Raw genomic sequence first — 8,292 nt, 5'->3', positions numbered from 1 at the left:
GATGCCAAATGCCATTTTATATGGTAGGTGAACTCTCTCTTTAAATGGTATGGAAAGGGTCCTGGAATCTATAGGTGGCAGTGGTAGAGATCCTTTAGGATAATCAGGTATCTTCTGACCTCTACTGGAATGAATTAGCAGATGAGAAGATTTATCTGGGAATACAGAGCACTGCTTCTCCATCTCTCCCTCTCTTGATCTTCATCATGTTTTTTCTCCTTGTGTCAGCAGCAGGTAACTCTTATGAGCTCCATAATTGATGTTTGCCTTGTTATGTCACCTCATTTACAAACTGGTCGATGATATTTACTGTAAAACTTACTGCACAATGTCACACAATGAACTTGTTCATTCTCAGTTTGTATTCAAAATTAAATCTCCTTAATTCACCATGCATTTACACATACTCAGAATTGTAATTGGTGTAATGGTGCTTTTAGTGGTAAACAGTATATTAGGCCAGAATACACACAATCCATGTGAAGTTGCAAACATTTAAATCCAAAAGTGGGTGAGGATATACAATATTACATTAGATGTCTATATTTACCTACAGTTTTTACAATTCCCATATGTGTCCATCTGTGGGAGATTTGGGAGATTTGTAGTTAACGGCTCCTTGCTTGATTTGGGTTGAGTTTCCCAATACTGGTCCAAAGGTGCACGTTTTTGCTTTTGCCCCAGCACTCACTCACCTGAGTCAAACATTGCCCTAGCACTCACACCCCTGATTCAAATGTTGCCCCAGCACTCACACACCTGAGTCAAATGTTACCCCAGCACTCACACACCTGAGTCAAATGTTACCCCAGCACTCACATCCCTGAGTCAAACGTTGCCCCAGCACTCACACACCCGAGTCAAACTTTACCCCAGCACTCACACACCTGAGTCAAACATTGCCCCAGCACTCACACACTTGAGTCAAACATTGCCCCACACACAACCGAGTCAAACGTTGCCCCAGGACTCACACAACCGAGTCAAACGTTGCCCCAGTACTCACACAACCGAGTCAAACGTTGCCCCAGTACTCACACAACCGAGTCAAACGTTGCCCCAGTACTCACACACCTGAGTCAAACATTACCCCAGCACTCACACCCCTGAGTCAAACGTTGCCCCAGCTCTCACACACCTGAGTCAAACGTTGCCCCAGCACTCACACCCCTGAGTCAAACGTTGCCCCAGCTCTCACACCCCTGAGTCAAACGTTGCCCCAGCTCTCACACACCTGAGTCAAATGTTGCCCCAGCACTCACACACTTGATTGACATAATCAACAAAATTAATCAGGTGTGTGCTAAGGCCAAAACAAAAACCTGCACTCCTTGTGGACCCCAGGACCAGGATTGGGAAACACTGGTGTAGATGATTGACATGCACTGCCCACCCACCCTCCTCCTCCAGGAGGAGCTACAGTGGAACAGCGGGCATGTGGCTTTCACACATACTTACGATTGGCAAAGAGAGGGATCCAGTTGGTTGGAGGAGATTCCAGCAACAAAAAAATCCACACAATTTCAGCCCAAGATTCAATTAGCCTTGCACACTCCCCTGGTGTCCAGGTGAACATTAAATCAACCACCAAGAAGATGGTGTTTGTCCACGGAGCAGGAAGGGAAACTGTCCTCCCTACGTCCAGACACTGCTCAAACCCCACATCCCTGCTTAAGCTCTTCAGTTCTGGTCACTTAGACATCCCACTCCAGAGAAAGGGCAGTTCCCGCTCAGTCCAGTCAAAGTCTTCTCTGTCCTTACGTTCTAATAGGGGAACCAGGTTCCTCTTGAAACTAGAACCTGCTTATTAGTACCAAGACATTCAAAAGCCTACCTTTCCAAAAGTATGTAGAGTAACCTCAAATTTTGGCTAATCTAACTTTAAATGTTAATGTTGTTTTAATGTTGCATTAACATTTCCAATCATTATGTTTTCATTTGTTTGTCATATACATTACTTCAAAAATAAGAATGCCTTTACATGTTAGTCCAAAACAATTTCAACATCTGAACGGTGTACAGGTGCACCCTGAAATTATTCTTCAGTTTGCCTGTGGCTGAAACTTTCTCACAGTTTTGCAGAAAGCATACTGTATGATTAAGAAATAATGTGGCCTGCACTTTCTAATTACATGATTCTAATCTATCTAATGCTACGTGGCCAAAAATAATATCACATGCTATATTATTTTTAGCCAAACAGCACAGAATGGCACTGTTTAGCTCATTTAGATGCTTCATCTGAGATTTATGCATTGGTATGCACATCTTGGTTCATATTTAAATAATTTATTTGAACTGGCAAGGAGGTAAAGCAAGGTACACCAAGCCCTTGAGTCCCACCTATGGCGCAGGACAAGTTTTGTCTCTATCTAAACATTTTGTATCTGTTTTGTATCAAATCGAGTCAATGTTTGGTTTTAGTGGCAGATCCAAGATATATTTATTAAACTGATTTAAAAAGAGACCCCCGACTAGCTGGCACTGAAGGGCTGAAAGGTTCCTGCCCTTTGGATGTTCAGTGACATGAAAGATAGAGCTACTTCAATCAAAAGACCCCAAACATCAAGGCTAGACCCCCTAAAACTCTCTGCACACACACACACACACAGGCACATCAACCATACATAACTACTTTCTTGGTTCTAGACAAGCTTCTCTAAATTGTCATGTACATAATAGTGTCACACAGATACTCGGTTTCTGAGACGCATGGGTCTGATACGACCAGCTGTAGGAGGGACTAGAGCTCCACATCAAGACAAGCTACAAACAATGTGTCTTAGCACAGCGCAGATGAATTGCGATAGCTCCAACCAAAGAAATCTGGGTGTGAAGACAGAGAGAGAAGGGATAAGTGTCGCTCTCTGAGGATTCTGTTGTTTTCACACATGCGCATGCACGTGCGCACAACAAACACACCCTATGGACTATAGGTTGGTGGGGTGCTGAGATGCGGGTTTCGTGTGAAGGAAAATAGGGGTGACGTCACGATGTTGTAGTTTAGCGAGAAGGGGAGACGTCAGTTTATCTTAATTAACCTCCCACCTGCACCTCTGAGCTAATTATTGTATAGCATGTTGTGAGCCGCACTCTATCCCCTGTGGTGCATCATCCATTAGAAATGATTGGCTGGGGGATGAAAAGCAGGCCAGTGACAACCTTGACTCCCTAAACACTGTGGGGGTGGACGCCTCTGGCTGCATAATTAACTGAACGTGTCTGGGTCATTTCTTCTGTAGACGCTGATTTTCTGTCATTCTCTCCGTCCATCTCTCTCATCTTTAAGTTTCCATCTGTCTTGAAAAGGCTTGTTTCTGTTTCTCCACCCCAGCCCTTGTAAAATGTTTTCACACAGACAGTGATGTCAGGTGGTTGGCCAATCCATGCCATTTCAGTGGACTTCAGGTCACCATTAAAAGGGATGGATTTAGTGCAATTCTATTGGACTCAATGATCATCATTATTCACAACCATAAAGACTAACCTGGTGGTGGCAACACCAGTAAGTGGTTAGCCTAGTGTTAGCCTAGTGTTTGCCTAGTGTTAGCCTAGTGTTTGCCTAGTGTTAGCCTAGTGGTAGCCTAGTGTTAGCCTAGTGTTTGCCTAGTGGTAGCCTAGTGTTAGCCTAGTGGTAGCCTAGTGTTAGCCTAGTGGTAGCCTAGTGTTTGCCTAGTGGTAGCCTAGTGGTAGCCTAGTGTTAGCCTAGTGGTAGCCTAGTGTTAGCCTAGTGGTAGTCCAGGTTCTAGTGGAGTGGAGATTTCAAGGTGTTGGCTCAGGGGCTAACAAAATGGAGTGTTATTGTAATTGTGTTAACCTACTTCAGCCCAGGGGCTAAAAAAATGAAGGGTTAAATGTGTTAACCTGGCTTCAGCCCAGGGGCTAAGAAAATGAAGGGTTAAATGTGTTAACCTGGCTTCAGCCCAGGGGCTAAGAAAATGGAAGGTTAAATGTATTAACCCGAGCTTCAGCCCAGGGCTAAGAAAATTAGGGGTTAAGTCTGTTAAGTGTTCCTGTGAAATTGGTGCCTCTGTCATAGAAAGGTCAACATCAATGATTAATGAGAGAGAAATGTCGTCTGGGAGGAAAGAGTGGGGAGGAATGAAGAGAGACAGGGAGGGAGGATGAATCAGAAGGAGGGGGCCTGGGAGTGAGACAACCAACCCCCCTCCCCTCTCAATTCGCCTCCCCTCCTGTTCCTTTACCCTCTCCCTCCAGGTAGCTAGATCTCCACTCCCAACCCTCTCTGGGTAACTAGGTCTTCAATGCCCCTAACCCTCTCTGGGTAACTAGGACTTTAATGCCCCTAACCCTCTCTGGGTAACTAGGACTTTAATGCCCCTAACCCTCTCTGGGTAACTAGGTCTTCAATGCCCCTAACCCTCTCTGGGTAACTAGGTCTTCAATGCCCCTAACCCTCTCTGGGTGTCCGATACTTAATTAAACCACCCATCAGAGTCATTAAGGACTCCCATTAGTGTAATCAAATTAGAGAAAAAAAGTAGGAAGATAAACCATCAAAGTTCAAACTAAAGCCAAATCGTAAGCAGTAATTAGCACCCTCACAGTCTAATAGGCTCCTAATCAGTGGACCTTAACATGGGTTATAATGTCCCCTAAATGCCAGCATACAGGGGTCCTTCCTGTCTGAGTGTGTGTGTATGTTGATGTAAATGTGTGTGTTTGCGTGTGTATGGGGGCATGTTCTACTACATTCTGGGGATTAATAGTCTTAGGGTTAATATTAGGGTTAAGGTTAGGGTTAGGGTTAAGTGTAGGTTTTGGAACATTAGAAGTTTATTTTTGCATCCCACTAGGTTGGCAATACAGAACTTTGTGTGTGTGTGTTTACTTTCGCGGGCACACATGTATGGGTGCGTGACTGGGTTAGGGAACAATTTGCTTTCATGTATTCAATGCCTTTGAAATCTTTGAATCCTTGTAAAATGTCATGAGAGTTCTAACATAAAATAAAATTGTGTGTGTATGTGTGTGTGTGTTATCCATGTCTGTGTACACGTGGGGACCAGATGTACCCACAAAGATAGGAAAACCTGACAAATCTGTCCCCGCTAGGTTATTTGGCCAGTCTCCATTAGAATAAATGTCAATTCCAGTTTCCTGGGGATAGGGTAAAAAGTTAGGTCATGTGTTAGAATTGGGGTTACGTTTAGATTCAGGCATTATGGGTTAGGGTTAGGCGTTAGGGCTAGGCTAAGTATAGGCATAAATGTTAGTTTGTTGAGATTAAGGTTAAGCTTAGGATCAGTTTAGGGCTAGGGGATCAGGAACATTGATTTAAGTACATGTGATTATGCGTGTCTCCATTTGCAAAAATCAACTGAAAGTCCAAGGATTAAGATGTCTAATAAAAGTGGCTTGTTTTAAAGTTATCAAATATTTGCTCCAAAATGATTTATATTTTTCCCCAAAACCAACATTGGTTGGCCGTGATCTTTGGGCCCTCAGGCGGCACTGCATTAAAACAGACGTGATTTTGTAGGGGACATCACTGCACTAAACTGGCCTGCCCGCAGTCCTGTCACCCATTGAAAACATTTGGTGCATTTTACAACAACAAATATGACAAAGTAGACTAAAACTGCAATCCTATATCAAGCAAGAATGGGAAAACATTTCACTTTCAAAAATGCCGCAATTGTTCTCCTCAGTTCCCAAACAATTACAGAGTGTTGTTAAAAGAGATGATGCAACACCGTGGTAAACATGCCCCTGACCCAACATTTTTGAAACATGTTGCTGGCATCAAATTTAAAATGGGCATGTATTTTTTCCAAAAACAATACAATTTCTCAGTTTCAACATTTGATATGTTGTCTTTGTACTATTTTCAATTAAATATTGGGATAAATGCATTAAACATCATTGCATTTGGTGTGCAGATGTGCAGTGTTGGGATTGCCTCAAACATATGCCATAACGTTGAGAACAAAAAGCCACATTTTGTCTTATCAGACCATAGAATCGTTTTTCCACTTAGTCTCAGAGCCAACACATGTGGGGTTAGACTCAGAGTCTAACCCCACATGCCTTCTGAAAAATCTAGCTTAGATGTGTTAATCAAAAATTGCCTACCTTTCGCAACCTCCAATGAAGGCCACTTTTGTGAGGCACCTGGCCTATTGTTGCAGTAAGCTTAGTGTCTCCCAGATAAGTCATAGAAGACTGTAACTCCTTTTGAGTTGTCTTTGGCCTCCTATTGACCACCATGACTAGTGCTCTCACCCAGAAACCTTTTTCTACACAGATTCATAGTTGTGCTCAAAAGTTTGCATACCCTTGGTGAATTGATAATATTTGTACCATTTGTAAAGAAAACATGAGTGAGATGGCAAAACACGTCTTTTATTTCTTATTTATATTCAACTGTAGGTCATAACAGAATGGCACAATCATAAAACTTAACATGGCAACAAAAAATTTTTTTTACTGATCCCTGTTCAAAAGTCTGCATACACTTAGTTCATAATATTGTGTATTGCCCAATTAGGCATCAATAACAGCGTGCAGTCTTTTGTAGTAGTTGTCCATGAAGCCCCAAATTATTGCAGGTGGTATAGCTGCCCATTCATCTTGGCAAAATGCCTCCAGCTCATGCAAAGTCTTTGGTCTTCTTGCATTACCAACACATTTGAGATCTCACCAGAGTGGCTTGATGATATTAAGGTCAGGAAACTGTGATGGCCACTCCAGAACCTTCACCTTTTTCTGCTGTAACCACTGTGGGGTCAACTGACATTTTCTGCCAGTATTTTCTGATAGCATGCTGTATTCATCTTGGCATCAATTTTCACAAGATTCCCCATGCCTTTAGAGCTCACACACCCCCAAGGCTTTGGATATCTTTTTATTTCCTTTTCCGTCTTTATAAAATTCCATTACCTTGTTACGCAGGTCTTTTGACAGTCCGTTTCTGCTCCCCATGGCTTAGTATCTAGCCTGCTCAGGTCATCCACATGAGCGCTAACAAACTCATTAACTATTTATTCACAGACATTAATTGCAATTTAAAAAGCTACAGGTGTGGGAAATTCACCTTTAATTGCCATTTTCACCTGTGTGTGTCACCTTGTGTGTCTGTAACGAGGCCAAACATTCAAGGGTATGTAAACTTTGATCAGGGACATTTGGGTGATTTCTGTTATCATTATGATTTAAAAAGGAGCCAAACAACTATGTTATAATAAATGGCTTCATATGATCATATGATCACTATCCCTAAATAAAAAAGGCTAATATTCAGACTGCTGCCTACAATGATGCCCAGGTTATGCATGATCAGTCATATTTTTAAACTCAATGCCCAAATTTCAGAATTTCTGTCAGGGTGTTGAGCACAGCTGTATGCCATATTCCCTCCATTTCTTAATAATGGACTTTACTGTGCTCTGAGGGTTAAACACAAGTGGACTCCCTTCAGTAAATTACATGACTTCTAAAGACAACTGGTTGCACCACAGCTCATTCAGGTGTGTCATAGCAAAGCAGGTAAATGCATTCTATTATTATGCAATCTATTATTTTCTGCTTCATGTTTGATTCAATCTTAATCAATTTTATTTAATATTGTTTCACAATAAAATGTAGAAAACCCAAATGTGGGCGAATACATTGTCTGTAAACGTCTTCAGAATTCCAAATATAGGTCTTCAAAACACTCCCCTTTAACCCTTTAAAAACAAATACAAAATCTCCAGTACTAATGCAAGCTTTTACATTAAGGGAGCAATGCTATGAAATATATTATATATTTATTTAAATTTTTACTTGTTACTGTACCAATTATTTTGTGGTAACTGTGTTAAAATGCATAATATCTGATCAAAAATATAATACTATTTATGAAATAGGGAATCTCAGGTTTTTAGTAAAAACAAAAAAAAAGAATTTGGGGGTTAAAGGTTAGTTTCTGTGAGACTGGCACAGGTGTGTAGTTACTTGTTCAGTTGTGTAGTTACTTGTTCAGCAGCCAGCTGTCTTATATTCCAGAGAACATCCACCTCCATTTCTCCACTTCCACACAAACTGTGTCCTGGACATCAATTGGACTGTTTTAAAATAATCCCAGAAACACTAGTCTCATGTAATCATGTCAGATTTCACATCATGTTATGTCCTTAGTTTGCAATGATGAAGAAAGCAAATATTTAGACTACTGCCTAGAATCATGTCCAGGTTGATTCGGCTGCCAGACTTCTATGCTTGGTCCAAGGTGACTAATTCATTAGGGCATGACATAGCAAATTCCATCATAATAATTTGTATTAAAAT

This window comes from Esox lucius, chromosome 4 (genome assembly GCF_011004845.1).
Source record: "Esox lucius isolate fEsoLuc1 chromosome 4, fEsoLuc1.pri, whole genome shotgun sequence".
Taxonomy (NCBI): Eukaryota; Metazoa; Chordata; class Actinopteri; order Esociformes; family Esocidae; genus Esox; species Esox lucius.
This window is presented reverse-complemented; position numbering follows the sequence as displayed.